The sequence below is a fragment of the Somniosus microcephalus genome, chromosome 6, assembly GCF_052327205.1.
Source record: "Somniosus microcephalus isolate GS21.2 chromosome 6, FLI_Smic_1.0, whole genome shotgun sequence".
NCBI classification, from domain to species: Eukaryota; Metazoa; Chordata; class Chondrichthyes; order Squaliformes; family Somniosidae; genus Somniosus; species Somniosus microcephalus.
In genome coordinates, this window is record NC_140992.1 from 155,060,926 (window position 1) to 155,080,590 (window position 19,665).

General features: G+C 50.2%; 2 long non-coding RNA genes across 2 annotated transcripts; one reads left to right on the forward strand and one right to left on the reverse strand.

Annotated features, from left to right (window-relative positions):
- The first annotated feature begins 13,973 nt into the window (after nt 1-13,973).
- Nucleotides 13,974-16,508, forward strand: LOC147116129 (uncharacterized). Its single transcript, XR_015078749.1, has 2 exons — nt 13,974-16,120; nt 16,386-16,508. It is a non-coding gene; the product is annotated as an uncharacterized LOC147116129 (long non-coding RNA).
- Nucleotides 16,509-17,336: 828 nt separating this feature from the next.
- On the reverse strand, nt 17,337-18,425 carry LOC147116130 (uncharacterized). The gene is made up of 2 exons (XR_015078750.1): nt 18,164-18,425; nt 17,337-18,059 (listed from the first exon to the last, which is right to left on the reverse strand). It is a non-coding gene; the product is annotated as an uncharacterized LOC147116130 (long non-coding RNA).
- Nucleotides 18,426-19,665: the final 1,240 nt, after the last annotated feature.

The window sequence follows — 19,665 nt, forward strand, 5'->3', positions numbered from 1 at the left end:
CATCGGCCCCGACCCCGAAAGAATGCGCCCCCTCATGGAGCTTCCCCTCCCCCACTGTCCAAAGGCGCTGAAGAGAACCCTGGGGCTCTTCGCCTACTATGCCCAATGGGTGCCAAATTATGCGGACAAAGCCAGACCCCTCATGAAGTCCACCTCCTTCCCCCTGACGGCAGAAGCGTGCGCAGCCTTCTCCCTCATTAAGGGAGACATTGCTAAGGCCACAATGCACGCGGTGGATGAGTCTATCCCTTTCCAAGTGGAGAGCGATGCATCCGACTTCGCCCTAGCCGCAACCCTCAACCAGGAGGGGAGACCGGTGGCCTTCTTCTCAAGGACCCTCCAGGGCCCTGAGATCCGACAGTCTTCGGTCGAGAAGGAGGCCCAGGCGATCGTGGAGGCTGTACGACGCTGGAGGCATTACCTGGCAGGCAAACGATTTACCCTCCTCACCGACCAGCGTTCGGTCGCTTTTATGTTTAATAACAAGCTGAGGGGCAAAATCAAGAACGACAAGATCTTGAGGTGGAGAATCGAGCTCTCCACCTATGATTATGATATCTTGTACCGGCCTGGTAAACTGAACGAACCCCCAGATGCTCTATCACAAAGTACATGCGCCAACGTGCAAACTGATAGACTGCAGACCCTCCACAACGACCTCTGCCACCCCGGGGTCACCAGACTTTACCACTTCATTAAGGCCCGCAACCTGCCATACTCCATCGAGGAGGTCAGACCATGACCAGGAACTGCCAAACCTGTGCCGAATGCAAACTGCATTTCTTTAGGCCGGACAGAGCAAGCCTGATCAAGGCCACCCGCCCCTTCGAGCGCTTGAGCATCGATTTTAAGGGGCCCCTCCCGTCCTCTGACCGTAATGTGTACTTCCTCAACATCATTGATGAGTACTCCCATTTCCCCTTTGCCTTCCCCTGCCCAGACATGACCAGCACCAAATGCCTGAACGACCTCTTCGCCTTGTTCGGGTTCCCGAACTATATACATAGCGACCGGGGCTCCTCCTTCATGAGCGAAGAACTTCGCCAGTTCCTATTAGCAAGAGGTATCGCTGCAAGCAGGACCACCTGCTACAACCCCCGAGGGAACGGCCAGGTGGAAAGAGAGAACGCGACTGTCTGGAAGGCCGTTCTCTTAGCCTTAAAGTCTAAGGGCCTCCCAACCTCTTGCTGGCAGGAAGTCCTCCCGGCAGCGCTGCATTCCATCCGGTCACTGCTTTGCACTGCCATTAACGCCACCCCCCATGAACGAATGTTTGTTTTCCCCAGGAAATCGACTACGGGAACCACGCTGCCAACTTGGCTGACTTCTCCGGGGCCCGTCTTACTGCGAAAGCATGTGAGGGCCCATAAAATGGACCCCCTGGTCGAGAGGGTGGTCCTCCTGCACGCCAACCCCCAGTACGCCTACGTGGCATACCCAGACGGGCGGGAGGACACAGTCTCCTTACGAGACCTTGCACCCTCGGGCACCCCTGAGACACCACCGTTACCCCCCACCACCCCCCCAAATCCAGCCCAGGTAGATGGCATGCCGGAACCCCACGAGCCTTCGTCAACCACGCAGACACCAGCATTAACACCGGAGACTGCAACACCGCCGCCGCTGCTGCGCCGATCAGAAAGACTTACGAGGCCTCCGGACAGACTGACATACCCGAACTGGTAGTACACTTCACCCCGCCGGACTCAAATCTAAACAAGGGGTGAATGTGGTAAACCACTTTTATCGTTCACTACCGTTACACTATGGTTATCACTGTTATATCGTTACACTATGGTTATCACTGTTTACACTGTTGTATCACTACACGAGGTCGCCTCTTGCCACGCTGTTATACCTGGGCTGACCACTGCTGACTCCGCCCATAGCTCCGCCTACTTGCCCAGGTATAAAGGTGGTCGACTGGCTGGTATTCCTCCTTGTTGGATCCGATCACCCACGAGGGTGGGCTCTGTTATTTAGCCAATAAAAACCTATAGTTACTTTCTTAACTCGTCGCTTTTCTTTGGATGAATTGATAGGTATATCAGCGTGTGCGCATTGAACTTCGGCGTTTTTGTGAATTGGTGCAGTGAGGGTAAGTCCCCAGCATTTACACATCTAAAAAGCAGGAGTAAAGCCCCCCAGAAGCTCCGTAACGCTCAGGAGGAAGAACTCTTTTAGCAGTGGAGCTTCTGAACGGCACATTTTTGGTTGTGAAAGGGAGATAAGTTATTTTAAGAAAGTCTGAGGTAAGTTTGCAACTTTAATTTTTATTTTTAAAACGGGTTTTGAGTAATGTAGGTATAAGGAGCAACTGTTGCTGTGTGCAAGGCCTAATTGAATTTGATTTGTTTATTAAATATGAAAATGACTGTTTAAAAATGAATAATGTAACATTTCCAAAAATTTTAAGAAAGAAACTTTTCATCAGTAATATATTCTTTTAAGTAAGTATGTATGTATGTCTGTATATATTCCTTTAAGTATGTGTATGTATGTATGTATTCCTTTCAGTATGTGTATGAATGTATGTATGTAATTATGACTTTCAGAAAATGGTAGTTATTGGAAAATCATCTCGGGCTGTGATATTCATCAGGTGGGTATGACGTGTTACCAAGCCAATAACACATGTTTCCTGCCATAGCCCGGGGTGATTTTCTAGCCACTCACTTTATTAAAATTACTTTAACAACTCTTTCCATTTTTTCCTTACAAGGACGTCTGTGTAAAGAGGAGGCCTGTGAGCGAGAAACACGCCCTCTAGAAATGCTGCCCTGATTCTCTGTGTGATTTTGCTTCAAAGAATTCGAAACGCCAGGGAACAACATAGAAGACTGAGGAACCATAACCGTCTCCTGATCAGAAGGAACTACTACCCACCCCAGAGAGTGTACAGGGAGAGGCGATCATTTGATATGCTGTCGGAGGAGTTGTGTGTGAGGAGGCTGCGCTTCAGTAAAGAGGCAATCGGCCGACTGTGACATTTTGAAGGAGGACCTTCAACCACGCTCGAAGACCCACACTGCCTTGTCAGTGAACATGAAGGTAACCACAGCATTGAACTTCTTTGCAAGTGGGTCATTTCAAGCAGGCACTGGTGACATAAGCAACATCTCCAAGAATGCTGCGAGGGTCTGCATTCACTAGGTCACAGATGCCATTATGCGTAGGCTTTCAGAGTTCATTAAGTATGACTTGTCCACTCGACATCAAAAGGAGATGGCCCTTGCATTTCATTGCATTGCTGGATTGGGGCCGTCGATGGAACCCATATTTGTGAGGACTGGAACTTGGTGAACCCAACTGCAAGAAGGCAAACTGAGGCAGAGGTTAGGTTGCAAAAACAAAGATAGACTTTACTTAAAATAAACAAAATAACAACAGCACAGATACAGGCGAGCAGGCCAGCAAGAGGAATCACAAGGCAGTGAAACTCAAGACTGAGCAATGAACATAACCTGAGCACCACTTAAATAGTAGGCATATAACTATGCACAGGTGAGTACAATTAGGAATAAAGAAGGACACAATTAAGAGTTCATGGAGCCCTCTGGTGGCGAGGCGAGGCAGAATCTGGGTCATTCCTGACAGGAACCCCCCCCTCGGAACGGCCCCTGACGTTCCCCCAGAAGGTCCATGGTGACGATGAAGAAAGTTCTGCACTAAATCGCGATCCAAGATGTTCTGGTCCGGGACCCAGGAGCGTTCCTCCAGACCATATTCCTCCTAGTCCACCAGGAACTGAAGACCCCCGCGAACCCGGCGAGAGTCCATCAGGCGACGGACCGTGTAGGCAGGCTGGCCTTCGATGATGCGGGGAGCAGGAGGAGGCCTCGTGGCAGGCACCAGGGAACTGATGGCCACTGGCCGGAGCTGGGAGACATGGAAGGTAGGATGAATCCGCATGGAGCGGGGCAGCTGGAGACGGTAGGACACCGGGTTGACCTTCCTCAACACCGTGAAGGGACCGATGAAACGGGGCACCAGCTTGCGGGACTCCACTCGCAGCGGGAGATCCTGCATAGAAAGCCAGACCCTCTGACCAGGACGGAATGAAGGAGCCGGTCTGCGCCACTTGTTGGCCTGGGTCAGTCGTTGCCGAGAAGCTCATTGTAAGGCCAGCCGCGCTCTCCTCCAGGTCCGTCGACAGCGCTGGACAAACTTCTCCGCGGAGGGAACCCCCACCTCAAGCTCCTGCTCCTGGAACAATGGAGGCTGAAAACCGAACTGGCACTCGAATGGCGACATTCCTGTGGGGGAGCAGCGCAAGGTGTTGTGCGCGTACTCAGCCCAGACGATGTGACGACTCCAGGTCGCAGGGTTAGCGGACACGAGACACCTCAGGGTCGTCTCCAGGTCTTGGCTGATCCATTCTGTTTGACCGTTAGACTGAGGGTGGAAACCCGAGGAAAGGCTGACAGTAGCTCCAATGAGCTTGTAGAAAGCTCTCCAAAACCGGGAGGCGAATTGTGGACCATGGTCAGAGATGATGTCAAGAGGCAAACCGAACAACCTGAAAACCTGATGGATCATGAGCTCGGCTGTCTCTTGGGCTGAGGGAAGCTTGGGCAAGGGCAGAAAGCGACAGGCTTTGGAGAAGCGATCTACGATGACCAGAATGACAGAGTTGCCTTGAGACGGTGGAAGACCTGTGATGAAATCCACAGAGAGGTGTGACCAGGGGCGGGTGGGAATGGGGAGAGGATGCAGCAAACCCTGGGGGCGAGATCGAGGGTTCTTGTTTCATGCACAAATGGCACAAGCTGCCACGAACGCCTTTATGTCCTTCTCCATGGTGGGCCACCAGAACTTTCTGCGAAGGAACTCCAGCATCCTGGATGTGCCTGGATGACCGGTGAGTCGCGACGAATGCCCCCACTGCAGGACTTGTGAGCGTGCCGTGTTGGGAACAAAAAGGCGACCTGGTGGGCCGTTGCCAGGGTCTGCCTCCCTCTGTTGCGCCTTTCTGACCAGTGTCTCGATCCCCCAGCGAACCGGTGCTACAATTCGAGAAGTAGGAAGAATAGGTTCTGGTTGTCTCTCCCGCTCGGGTGGATCAAATTGCCTGGAGAGAGCATCAGGCTTGAGATTCTTGGATCCTGGACGATATGACAGGACAAAGTCACAATGATTGAAAAACAGTGCCCAGCGAGCTTGACGAGAGTTAAGCCGTTTGGCCTCCTGGATATAGGCCAGATTCTTATGGTCTGTCCGGACAATGAATGGGTGTTTAGACCCCTCCAACCAATGTCTCCACTCCTCCAGTGCCAACTTAACTGCTAGTAGTTCCCTGTTTCCAATATCGTAGTTTCGTTCTGCAGGAGTGAGTCGGCGAGAAAAGAAGGCGCAAGGGTGCAGTTTGTTGTCGTTAGACCGCTGGGACAAAGCGGCACCCACTCCTATATCCGAGGCATCCACCTCAACAATGAAGGGGAGTGAGGGATCCGGAATCACGAGGACAGGAGCAGACGTGAAGCGCCGCTTGAGATCCTCGAAAGCCTGCGCAGCCTCAGCGGACCAACTGAACCGGGTGGAAGCGGTTTTGGTGAGGGCGTTGAGAGGGGCAGCAATGGTGCCGAAGTTCCTGATGAATCTCCGATAGAAATTAGCAAACCCCAAGAAACGTTGCACCTGTTTGAGAGAGGTGGGTGGTGGCCAATCTCGGACAGCTTGGGTCTTGCCAGGGTCCATTTGGATGTTGCCGCTGGAGATGATGAAGCCCAGAAATGAAACTGTGGAAACGTGAAACTCACACTTCTCAGCCTTGACAAACAAAAGGTTGTTAAGCAGACGTTGCAGGACTTGCCTTACATGCTGGACATGATCGTGAAGAGTTTTGGAGAAAATGAGAATGTCATACAGGTCGACAAAGACAAAGCGATTCAGCATGTCTCGGAGGACGTCGTTGATGAGCGCCTGGAACACAGCAGGGGCGTTGGTCAATCCAAAGGGCATGACCAGGTTCTCATAGTGCCCAGTAGGTGTGTTGAATGCCGTCTTCCACTCGTCCCCTTCGCGGACGCGGATGAGGTTGTAGGTGTTGCGGAGATCCAATTTTGTGAAGACTGTGGCTCCCTGTAGTAGCTTGAAGGCCGTCAACATGAACGGAAGAGGATAACAGTTTTTTATAGTAATCCTGTTAAGGCCACGGTAGTCGATGCAGGGGCGGAGACCTCCATCTTTCTTACTCACGAAGGAAAAACCGGCACCAGCAGGAGAGGTGGACGGACGGATGAAGCCAGCGGCGAGGGCGTCACGGATGTAATCCTCCATGGCGGCGGTCCCTGGAGCAGAAAGGGAGAAGATCCTACCCCTAGGTGAGCATGTCCCAGGCAGGAGGTCAATGGCACAGTCATATGGCCTATGAGGGGGAAGTGATGTGGCTCGAACCTTACTGAAGACCTCTTATAAATCCTCATACTCGGGAGGCACTCGGGACAATTCAGAGTGCGATGGGGACTCCTGGGGCTGGGAAGGAGACTTGGAGCGAAGACAGGTGGTATGGCAGGCGGAGCCCCATTCCGTAAGCCGGCCGGCAGCTCAATCCAAGCGAGGATTATGGCAGGCCAACCAAGGGTAACCCAGAACTAATGGAAACACGGGAGAGTGGATAAGGGAGAATTGGATGGTCTCGAAATGTTGTCCTTCCACGCCCAAACACAGGGGGGCAGTATGATGGTGAATAGTTCCGGAGCCCAGGGGTCTTCCATCCAGGGCGACAACAGTGAGGGGGTGATCAGGATGGGTCAGGGGAATCTTGAGCTGTTTAGCTAAACCCAGATCCATGAAGTTACCATCGGACCCAGAATCCACCAGGGCCTTAAGATCATGTTGTTGATTGCCCCAGAAAAGGGAGGATGCCAGCAGGACCCTAGAAACAGTGAGGCCGGGAGGGATGGCTACGCTCATCTCAGGTCCCTCCGTCCTGGACGAGCCCTGGCTTTTCCCACCAACTTTGGGCAAGAAGAGCGAAAGTGGCCCGGTTCCCCACAATAGAGGCAAGATCCCTCTCTCATTCGGCGATCACGTTCAGGCTGCGAGAGACGAGTTACTCCCAACTGCATGGGCTCCTCTGGATCAGTCAAAGATGGACTCGGGATGGCTCAGAGGTTCTCGGATGGCTTCAAAGCAGGGAAGGCTCTTGTCTCCGGAAGTAGGGTGAAAAAGGAGTGGCGTTCTCTTCGCCTCTCACGGAGACGATTATCCACTCGAATGGAGGTATCAAAGAGAGACTCCAAATCACTCACCGGATCTCTGGAAGCCAGTTTGTCCTTGATTTCATCCGTGAGACCGTGGCGAAAGGTGGCGATGAGCGCCTCCGAATTCCATTGGCTCTCTGCAGCGAGAGTGCGAAACTCAATAGCGTAGTCCGCAACGCTACGAGCCCCCTGGTGAAGCCGAAGTAGTTTGTTAGATGCCACTCTCCCACTGACAGGATGATCAAAGACCCTTCTCATCTCACAGAATCACAGAATCACAGAAACCCCACAGTGCTCAGAAACTGCTAGTAGCCAACTCCTTCACGAGGTAGTGTCGCCTTGTACCTACCCCTCCCCCCGCAAGGCAAAGAAAGGAGCAGACACAATTTAAAGTGAAACAGTGAACTTTTATTGCAGCATCAAAGAGTTTTCAGGTTCAGTTTTGATGTTGATAGTTTATAACTTTTAAATGTTAACTAGCTATTTTCTACTTTTCAAAGATTTGTAAACATAAATTGTAAGATTCAAAATTTTCATTAACTAATCACGCAAGAAAACAGGATTAATAATACAGCTTTATTGACCAAAAGAAGCTTATACAGAAAAACCTTGGAAAAAAGGCATACAAAATGGCCGCCGGACCGCGTGATCGGTTTCTGGGACCACTTGATTTCTGTTACTGCAAGCCAGACAAGCTTGTGGATTGAGGACAGTAAGCCCGCGAAAGCCAGTATCGGGAAACCGAAACTCAGGGAACTGAGCATACATATTTTAATTGGATTCTAAGTACAAAACAGTTCCAGGTAACAGGATGGGGCCCATCAAGAAATGGGCGGACAATCGAATGAACACTTAAACCCATTTACTGTACAAAGGAAAGACCGTTTAACAGCCATCAAGGGCAATCTCCAGACCGATCAATATGCGAACCGAGTTACGGTGACAAAGTAAAAGACATTATCGGCCAGGAAGGCCAGTTAAGCTATCACCGGCTCCCGTTACAAGACAAAGCGCCCCTGCAGAGATTTCTGCCCGCCAAAAATATTACAAAGACTGGACTATGATCTGGCGGGAGATAAGACTGTCCCAAAAGGGTATAACTATGGATTTGAAAAGTCCATCTGGGTGAATTTTCGTAAGGACACAGGCTGGACGCTTCGCTTCACGATCCAGGCTTCACGCTTGGAGAACACGTTTCAGCAATTGCGATTCAAGAAATTTGGGACGGACTCTTCGGTTAAACACTTCGGTTTCGGAACGTGGTCGGTGTTCGGCCAGGCAAGGCTCGGCCACGACGAGAAGACGACAAGGGTGGCCCGGGTACTTTTGTCGGGAGATCATCAACGACCCAGGCCGAAGGAGAAGACACCCTCTGGAAAACCGCCGAGCCAGGCGGGAGCGAGAAATAAAAGGACACTCCGGGCCTAGCACTCCAGTGTCTCAACATCCCATTCGGTAAATGTGCATCCATCTCTACAACATCACATCGGTGGCAGAGTCTCCTATGTGCCAGTTCTTCAACTTCATGTCGACAACGGATTCAGTCATGATGAGCGCTCATCGAGGCTGTGTCCACTGCCTCATCGCCTGAGAGAGAGAAAAACAAGCTGCGCCAAAAGTTTCCAAATCCACGTGACGACGGAAAGCTGTGCCAAAAGGCTGCGAACCCCCTCTTTTGCGAATCTGAAAGTGGTGAGCATGATTCCGAGTTCCTCAAGTCGAAACTTAGTCTAGGTCTAGGGGAGGGGGTAAGGGTAATCGTAATGTGTTTCCCCTTTTTCGATGTGCCGTGTGTTCCCCATTTCCATAGAGTTAAGTTTATAGATATGTGCATGCTTGTAGTTACTTTAATTTGTGCTTATGACATGTATTTCTTAATGCTGCAAACTGTTTAATAATAAAAGCATCCATTTCATGCTATTCAACCTGGTCTATTGAGTCTTTCTCTGCACTACAGTACCCTGCACCTAAGTCCAAGGTCTAGAACCGTAGGGGAGAGTGGGTTGAACCACTCAAGGGTAATTATTGCACGAAGCCTGGTAGGAGACCAGAACGAGCAAGAGAAACCCCCTACAGAGATGGCGACCGCGGCAGGACCTTGGCAGCAGGAATGTAGCGTGTTAGATCAAGGTTTGAATAAACAAAATGTGATGGATGAGAGGATAGCGGATTATGTTTTTGGGAAGGTAAACCTTACAAAACAGTGGATATCTGACCTATTGAGAGATAGGCGCCCGCTAGACGCAGCCATCAAGTGGACAGAAAGTAAAGAGCATAAGAAATCGGTAGAAAAGGCGGTCTGGCTGATGTGTTACAAGAAGCAAGTCCAGCTTTTGGACCAGGTCATTGTTGCACAGACAGCCCAGATCAAAGGGCTGCTCACAGAAGTAGAGGAAAAGGTTGCGGGAGGTCAGAAACTGATTCAGTCGCTTAACGCGCTGAATCAGGAACGCCAATCCGTAACTCACCGCGATGAGACCCGGATAGAGTATTTGGAATGTCAGGTCATTAAGGCCAAGGCCAGTGAAGGTAGGATGAGAGAGAGGTGTTTCCGCCTAGCTAAGCAGATAGCGGCACAGGAGGAAAGTATCTTGGGGGCTAGGGCAGCTTATAAGATGGCCATGCAGGATAGGTCTGAGAACACCGATCATAGCGCTTGCCACAGGGAGCTAGAGGACCTGAGAACGGTCCTAGCAAAGGCAACCGGCTTGGTGTGTCTCATAAACCCGCCAGCGAGCCAGTTACTGTTAGCCAAGGAATCAAAAAGACCAATTCCACAAGAGGTAGTTAGGGTACCAACCCCCGAGCCCTCAGCACCTCCCGCCTATACCGAGTCTTGGACTCCGGGGGAGGAAACGGAGAAGTCAGACACAGAGGTTCTTGAGGTAGAGCAACACCAGGTAGTAGGATCGGGACCGGCGCCAATGTGTCCAACTCGACACCGGAGGCTCGGTCTGAATGAAGAGGATGGCGTGGATGGACCCTTTGTGAATCAGATCATAATGCCCCACAGCACACGACAGCTAAGGGAAATGATCAGTAGCATCCCAAAACTCGCCGAGTCAGGAGATCCCTCAGTGCATTTTCGGGACGTGGAGCAAACCGCAGCAGTTAATGACTGCGACGGGGCCGAACTGTCCAAAATGCTGCTGTTCTCCCTGGACAGCTCGCTCCTCCAGTGCCTCCCTGACGAGAGCAACAGAAGGGCGCAAGACGTATGAGGAGGTATGGGACGAGATCCTGGAGATTATAGGGGAGGGTGACGGATCTCCGTTCCTCCGATTGGAAAGGATGGTACAGCTAGAGGGAGAACCCCCACGGGTTTTCGCCGGAAGGTTGTGGCCCGTGTATCGGCGCAGCTGTCCGGGCGGGCCAGACCGGAACGCGCTAAATGATGACCAAAGGGCTCATTGGCTCCGGTGTCTGGTCGCCAATTGCTTGCCGCTGGTGAGGGAGCAGGCCAAAGCATGGTTTGACCCCACTAACCCCCGCTCCACGGAGGAAGTAGTACTTGATCAGCTCACGATAAGTTACAGGAACAACAAGAGTAGGGATGTGCCTTCCTCAAAGGGAAAGGTGCATGAGGCGAGGCCAGCAGCTCCTGCTAAAAAGGAATGGCATCAGGAGGGGAATCGCCCTCCCCAAGCCAAGAGCAGTTGTTACGGGTGTGGAAAGGAGGGTCATTGGCGCTGAGACTGTAAAAATCCCTGGAAGGATTTAAAGGGGAAAACTTCCCCAGCCCCGGCACCAGGAGATGGTGCGGTTGTGGATCCCGCTGCGATTGAGTCAATCATACAGACAATGCGGTCTCTGATGAGCTCGCAGGGGAAAATAGCTGTCACCACCGGCCTTGCTGCTCCCAAAACTCCGATCACTGTACCCAATTGACTAGAGCCAGCGCAGCCTGTCGACCTGTGTCCTCTAGAAAGACATGCACAGGAAGAGACCTCCTGTAAAATGGAGGAATACCTGCGGTGCCAGGTTGCGGAGGCTAAGTTAGTTGAGCAGGTTTTAAGGGAGGAGAACGCCAGGTTAACAGCGAGGGCTGGCAGTTTAGAGGGTCAGCTAAGGGTTTTTAAAATGGTTCATGACCAGTGTAAACTGTTTAAGTCGGGTGCACAAGGGCCAACAACAGTGGCCAGGTCTGAGGACAAAAATCCTCAGCCTGCGACAGGGTCACAGACCACACAGGCTGGAACTGTAGTCTGCGTGAAGGGAGGAGTCATCCCATTGGAGTGGGAGGTCTCCCCTCTGATTTGGGATTCGGACGAGGAGGAGCCCGAACGGCACGGCCCCGCCCTTGACCTGATCACGGAGGAGGATGAGTCAGAGGACGAAGATCCCGCCCTCGACTCAAGCTTAGGGGAGGTAGGAATTGGGGGCGGAGACTCACCACCTGTAGGGACAGGTGAGGTGGAGTCGGATGCCACAAATCCCGGCCCCGGGGAGGCGGAGCCTGAGGGAAGGGAGCCAGAGCCGGCAGCTGTGGTGGAACCACAGGCTGTGACGGTGAAAGTCCCAACCCCCGGTCCGTCAGCCCTGGAAGCCTCACCCAAGGCAGCCCCTCGTAGGTCGACTCGAACGCCCCAGCCCAGAAAGCAATGGCCCAATTCTCCCTATCTTCCCCAACCTCGGTACAGAGCAGCCCGAGAAAGGCACGATTCCCGTTCAGCAGCGACAGGCTGCGGGGGATCAAAGCCGAAGGTCAGTGCAGCCCCGCCACAGGAAGCGGCGCGCTGCAGCCCTCACAGGAATTAGGTAGGCCGCCCGAAGGAGGGCGGCGCTGTATATAGGTGTTAGGTAATGATAAGTTAAGTTAGGTAATTGTAATGATAGTTTAAGGCATGTAAAGTTTAAGATGATGGGATGTTTAAAAGATAGTTTTCGCAGTCTGCCCAGGATGTGTGTTTTGTTTGGAAGCGGGGTCAAGGGATCCGTGCGTCCATTTAATTAAGCCAGCACCTGTTGGGAGCCTGGCTACATCATCTTATCGATTACAGAAACCAGAGATACGATGGAGAGGATTCTCGTGATGCTCGTGGCGATCGGGTGCGGGCTGGCCTACCGGGGCCGCACCAAGGACGTCATCGTGTTCGGATGTTCCGGGGACACAGCCCCCATCGCGACGGATGGGACGGGGAAGCGAGAGGTTGAGGAAACCGCCACCTACTTCCACCAAGGGAGATGGCCAGGATGGCTGGGGACGAATTCTACGGAATACTCCAGCAATTTCGGTTTCGCCTACCAAGAGACTTCGTTACTGTGCCCTCGGGTGAGGATCCTTGCACCCAGAGTCAGCGTTACCGTGGGAAAGAGGATCTGTTTGGTGTGTAATGGGAACGTACCACTAAGTAGATGGTGGTGGCTACGAAAGCTGGGGAAGGACATGAAGAACTCTACTATCGAGTGGGAGCGACTGGGTAACAATACCCATCGGACAATTACGGGGACTGACGGACAATTACATGTGGGTTGGGACAAATGGTGGGAACCAGATGAAGGGGTATATGTCTGTATGTGGGGTTCGAAACGCGTTAGCCCCAAGGGCGTATCCATCTTTTTCCAGAGGCAGTGGCAAGATGAAGGAAAGGGGATGAAATGGGATGTCAGCACTCAGGCGTGCGGAGCCCCATACTCCCCGATTCCAGTAAACGCCACTGAACTCATCACCCGCCCACGAAAAGCCCCTGCCCACGATTCCGGTAGCGCTGGCCCAGAAGGAAGGGTGCCCCACCACCACAAAGGGACCCGGGAACGGTCTAGTATTGGTACCCACCGGTCAGGTGCTGTACCAAGGGGTACACTACGCGATGGCCTCAGTGATTTTAAACCTCACTGAGGTACGATTGCCTGAGTGGTGTCCCAGGGAAACGGAACAGTTGTACCAGGTACTGTTAACCCGAATATTCAGACAATTTTACGAGTTTGACTTTGCCGACATCGACAAGGCCAAATTATACAGCACACCACAGGAAGTTTTGGAGCGGGTAGGAAGGCAAAGAAGTGGTACTGTAAATGACATTTTCACTGCTTTTAACACCAGAACGTCTGTTGTCAACGCTCTAGACAACGTGGAGCTGCAGACACAGATCAATGGTTTAAAAACACAATTGAGGAACATACTGACAAGCGAAAATAAGGTAGTGGGTTCTGAGCTGCATGAAGACCAAGCCATGACACTACACTTAAAGGAAATAATTGCTGAGCTGGAGAAACACGCTAGGACGGTAAATGCGCTCATTAAGGAGGATCGGAATGCGTCCGATCAGGCTGCGCAGAACGAGGCTTGTGTGCTATACGGGGCGTGGTTACTGGGCGAGGGCCGCAGTAATCTGGAGGATTTAAAACAAGGTTTGGTCCCGTCCTGGATCAGCAACAAGCACTTGCAAGCGCTCCACCCTTTTGGGAATGCATTAAGTCCGTGTCAGCTCAGACTAGCTGCAGAAGCGTACCCAGTCCCAGTGGACTGCGGACGCTCAAACCACACTATCATGGGAATAGTAGTAAGGATGCCGGTGTTGGGTCCCACAGCAAAGCCCGCCCCGGTATACAGGGTGGAGAACATTGGAGTCATTCAGGGGGGTGCGCACATTCGTTACGCAGTGGTCCCGCCTTATGTCATCAGGTGGGAGCGTACGATGACAGGCATCAACCTCTCGGGGTGTCGTAGCCGGGGAGCACACATCATCCTGTGCCCCCAGCATTTGAATGCCTTTTTGAAACGACAGTGCGGGTTCAGAGCCGTTAGCGCGAAGCCGATAAATTGCACCATGGAGGCAATGGCAAAGGACCATGTGCCCCCGCAGGTGGCATATATCGGAGGTGGGGCATACTGTGTCACCACTGCAGCGCCTCACTACCGCCACGGACAGCACGAGTGGTGTCCGGTCAGTGACAGCAGTTTCTGTTTCAAACCCAGGGCTGAAGTTCAAGTGGCACAACAACGGATTGTCCCCATTCCTGCACCCTCCACCGTTCACCTCACTGTAAAAGAAAATTTTACGGACTTGCAGCGATTCGTCGTGCATTTTGGATATGTCATTCCCCCTCTCCCCGAACACCTCACCAAGATTTTTAAAGCCGTTATAGTTTCACAGAAGCATTTCTACACACTGGAGCAGAAGACATTAGAGATAGGGAAAGACATATTGGAAATAGTCACCCCACCATGGTGGGACCTGTTCACCAATATAGAGATCCCGGCCTGGATTAGAATAGCGTCCCACATCCTAGCAGTGTGTCAGGTTTTAATTGTAATATTTTTATTGTTCGTGCATTGCAAGAGAGGCAAACGCCTCCAGAGGCACGAGAACACAGGAGAATGGAGAGAACGCTATGTACGAGTGGGGGAAGAGGACACCCCAGTGTAAGCGGCTAGTATTAAAAGCTAAAGCGGCCCTCCATTTTTGGATTTCAGCCACTGCATGATTTAAGTGTGTAATACGGTAATGTTATAGCCGTTGGTGAAGTTTTGTTTTGTTTGATTAATAAAAGGTGTATGCAGGTGGTGCAAGGGGCATTGGCCCCCCTTCACATCTGAATAACTGAATGTGTTATAGTATAAGGTAACACTGCCTATGATTGTCCAACTGTACACAAGGTAATTTTCTGAGATGGGAACTGCATGTGTCGTGGGGGTCATGGATAGTTAATTACCAGGAATGTTTGGACGTGAGGAATCAGGGAAAATTTGCTCACCAAGGATTATTGATACTTTAAACAAGCTATCAGTATCACAGGGGGGACTGTAAGATTTGAAATTTTCATTAACTAATCACGCAAGAAAACAGGATTAATAATACAGCTTTATTGACCAAAAGAAGCTTATACAGAAAAACCTTGGAAAGAGGGCATACAAAATGGCCGCCGGACCTCGTGATCAGTTTCTGGGACCATTTGATTTCTGTTACTGCAAGCCAGACAGGCTTGTGGATTGAGGACAGTAAGCCCGCGAAAGCCAGTATTGGGAAACCGAAACTCAGGGAACTGAGCATACATATTTTAATTGGATTCTAAGTACAAAACAGTTCCAGGATGGGGCCCATCAAGAAATGGGCGGACAATAGAATGAACACTTAAACCCATTTACTGTACAAAGGAAAGACCGTTTAACAGCCATCAAGGGCAATCTCCAGACTGATCAATATGCGAACCGAGTTACGGTGACACAGTAAAAGACATTATCGGCCAGGAAGGCCAGTTAAGCTATCACCGGCTCCCGTTACAAGACAAAGCGCCCCTGCAGAGATTTCTACCCGCCAAAAATATTACAAAGACTGGACTATGATCTGGCGGGAGATAAGACTGTCCCAAAAGGGTATAACTATGGATTTGAAAAGTCCATCAGGGCGAATTTTCGTAAGGACACAGGCTGGACGCTTCGCTTCACGATCCAGGCTTCACGCTTGGAGAACACGTTTCAGCCATTGCGATTCAAGAAATTCGGGACGGACTCTTCGGTTAAACACTTCGGTTTCGGAACGTGGTCGGTGTTCGGCCAGGCAAGGCCCGGCCACGACGAGAAGACGACGAGGGTGGCCCGGGTAATTTTGTCGGGAGATCATCGACGACCCAGGCCGAAGGAGAAGACACCCTCTGGAAAACCGCCGAGCCAGGCGGGAGCGAGAAATAAAAGGACACCCCGGGCCTAGCACTCCAGTGTCTCAACATCCCATTCGGTAAATGTGTATTCATCTCTACAACATCACATCGGTAGCAGAGTCTCCTATGTGCCAGTTCTTCAACTTCGTGTCGACAACGGATTCAGTCATGGCGAGCGCTCATCGAGGCTGTGTCCACTGCCTCATCGCCTGAGAGAGAGAAAAACAAGCTGCGCCAAAAGTTTCCAAATCCACGTGACGACGGAAAGCTGTGCCAAAAGGCTGCGAACCCCCTCTTTTGCGAATCTGAAAGTGGTGAGCATGATTCCGAGTTCCTCAAGTCGAAACTTAGTCTAGGTCTAGGGGAGGGGGTAAAGGTAATCATAATGTGTTTCCCCTTTTTCGATGTGCCGTGTGTTCCCCATTTCCATAGAGTTAAGTTTATAGATATGTGCATACTTGTAGTTACTTTAATTTGTGCTTATGACATGTATTTCTTAATGCTGCAAACTGTTTAATAATAAAAGCATCCATTTCGTGCTATTCAACCTGGTCTATTGAGTCTTTCTCTGCACTACAGTTCCCTGCACCTAAGTCCAAGGTCTAGAACCGTAGGGGAGAGTGGGTCGAACCACTCAAGGGTAATTATTGCACGAAGCCTGGTAGGAAACCAGAACGAGCAAGAGAAACCCCCTACAAAATGGTTCAGAAAATAATTTGTAAACAGTTTAAAGTGACTTTTTTTCATTTCTTAGTGCAATTAAGACATTGAAGATGTTAGCTACCTATTTTCAACTTTTCAAACATTTGCAAACATAAATAGTTTGCAAAAAACTTTGTAAACAGTTTAAAGTAACTTTTTTTGGTTTCTTAGTGCAATAAAGACATTCAAGATGGAAACTAGCTATTTTCTAATTTTCAAACAGTTGTAAAAATATTTTTGCTGAAATAGAAGTTGAAATTTTTTTCACACTGACTACAGGCTTTACTGTTTAAACAAAAAGGTTACATATCCTTTCAGTCACAAATATACATTTCAATGAAAAAAGCAAAGACAATATCTAACATGTAAATAAAATGAAAAATTAAACAATTGAAAGATTTGCCCCCTCGCATCTGTGACTGAGGGTCCAAAAAGGTGCATTGCACAAAAGGTGACACCCTAACAATTCCTGCGCCTTTTCCCTCCCCGTGACTGGAGCCCTCTGCTGCCACTTGAAAGGCCCCTGTGTGCCGTCCCTTGCCCTGCAGCAATTGACTCATGACAGGGTTGCTGCTGCTGCAAGTCAACGTTTGCTTGCATCATGACTGGCGAACCAGCTGGCTCCTGGGCCTGCACTGTTTCTGCACTGTGAGCAAGTAAGGGCGCGTCTGCAGGAGTCGCAGTAATGGCAGCAGAATGTGGTTCATGCGACTTAGATAGTGTAACGATATTCTCATTAAGTGCCACCAACTGCAATGCTATCTGATTAAGTGTAATGCTGTAGGAGTCGTCAGATCCCTAACTGAAGCACTGAGGTCGAGTCAGTCCGATAATAAAACGAAGTTTAATAGGAACTAGAGAACAAACAATTGCATGCAGGAGAAATAATCAACAGGTCTTTTCTGGTGCTGGTTTCACCAGGTCTCAGTTGGGAACCTCCCACTCTCTGACGTCATGACGTCATCACGTATCCCGCCGTTCGGGGCGTCACGTGACCAACGTGATGACATCATCGCGCTGATTCTGGGGCTTATCCAGAACGGCTATTTACATACAGTAAACAAACATAGGTGCTGTAGCACTCTGTTAAAGGCAGTTATACATTTATACAGGAGTCCGTTGGTGGCTTTGCCACAATGCCAAGATTATCGATTCCCTGCTTGATAGAGGCTCTAGCGTCAACATCCCTCTCAGTAAGAGAACACATCAACACACCTTCAATCTGTTGCTCCTCAGCTTGTAAGTGCTGTTCTAGTAAATGCCTTTCTGCTCCTCCCGCCTGCGCTGAAGTATCAAGCTGGTGTCTGTCTGTGGGGCTACAGTCATCAGTGACTCGCACAGAGCCAGAGGGGCCAGGAGATGGTGAGATACTGTGCAGCAACACAGGGTCCATGCACTCCTCTTGCACTAGCTGACATAGCACAAGTTGCTCCTGCTCCTCCACCAACTCACTTACTGCTCCCACTGCATCAGCAACCCCTTCCCCAATGCCCTCTGTGGCTGCAGACTCAACGCACTGCTCATCCCGTGTGTGAGACGTATGCTGTCCAACTGTGGAAAGGAAACAGTAAACATTTGCAAAGGTAAAGCATGATCTGCCACATCACAGATATTCAACACACACCTAACCTTTTTAGCTGGCCAGCGCAACTCACGTTCAGGTGTAACAATCTCTGATTGAGAATCAGCCGAGGGGCGATCGCTAGTAAATCCAAACAGCTGCTGGACCCTTTCCTCATGTTCGGTTAAATCCCTTAGCGTGGCAACACCACCGCCTGTCAGTGCACGTTCTCTGGTGTTGTGAGCACTTTTACTCTAAAATGAAAGCAGAAAATATGAAGCACCCACCTGCATTTGAGACAGGGACACCAAATGCTTTGAAGACTGGGTTAGGTGCTTTTTTAACTCACTGATTGAATTTTTACAGCTCAAACCAGTGGAATCAAGATAAGAGCACAATAGATGTCCCTGAGCTGGCCCCAAAGCCATAAAATTTTATTGCAACCTCAGGTGACTAGACCAAGAAGTCACTTGACTATACTACATGCAGTGAATAGCTTTTTAAAACTAGTTCAGTTAAATTTAAAGCAATGTTACAGTTGACTTTTCTAATAACTGTACAAACCTTGATAGATCGCAATAAGTCACTAAATTTCTTGCGGCATTGTTCCGCTGTACGTGGAATGGTGGGGTTGGCGCTGACAGCCTGGGCAACTTCTGACCAAGCTATCATCTGCCCTTTTCGCGGTGCCCTGGACTTCTCATTCCCAATGATGCGCAGGCGCTTCGCCTCCACCTCGTTCAGGAGATTGCTGAGGTCATCGTCAGTGAAATTCTGAGTTCTTTTAATGACGTGAATTGTGCTCATTCCAGCCATTTCACTTTTCTAATTAAATAAAATGAATGAAAAAAAGGCTTTCAGGGCTTTTAAAACTCTTTAAATTGCTTCAAATCTCTTTAAAACTATTTAAGATTCTTCCAATTCATTTAAAAGTGTTTAAAACTTTATAAAAGTTACCAAAAGATTCATAAAAATACAAAGAACCTACTTACCATGCTGCTTCTGCATCTACCAAGGCTTTGTAGCTTGTGAGAAAGATTGGGGGCGTGTCCTATACTAATGCGACCTCACAGGGCGTGTCTCCCTTACACTCCGCGCTGGACGCTTCGCGCAGGCTGCACTCCTGGGCGGCGTGACGTCAGACGAAGCCCGGGAGTGCTCCTCAAGAAAACGGAATTCCACACTCGCCGAGAGCACAACGGCCGGCGCGCCGGGTAAGTGCAGATCGGGGGCTTGCACGCATGGCAAGCCCCTGACCCTAATTTCTGGGCCATTGTTTCCGCAGATTTGTTTTCTAATCTGTAGATACTAGGGCAGGGCACAACATGACCTTATAAGTCTTTATTTGACCCAGCAAATCCCACAAAGGGGATCCAACCAATAGTGACCAATCAGTTCTGTCACATGGATCCAGGGCATTATTCAACTGGACAGGCATGTGCCACAAGCCATCATTGCCAGATGTCAATTAGTTTGATGAAGGACATGACTCCTTTTTGCTCATGTCCAAGTCATGACTGGGGAGCAGGCCATCATTTCAATCACTTTCCAAGATTTCCTTGCCAGTGAGTCTTATTCGCAAATGCCACAGCACAT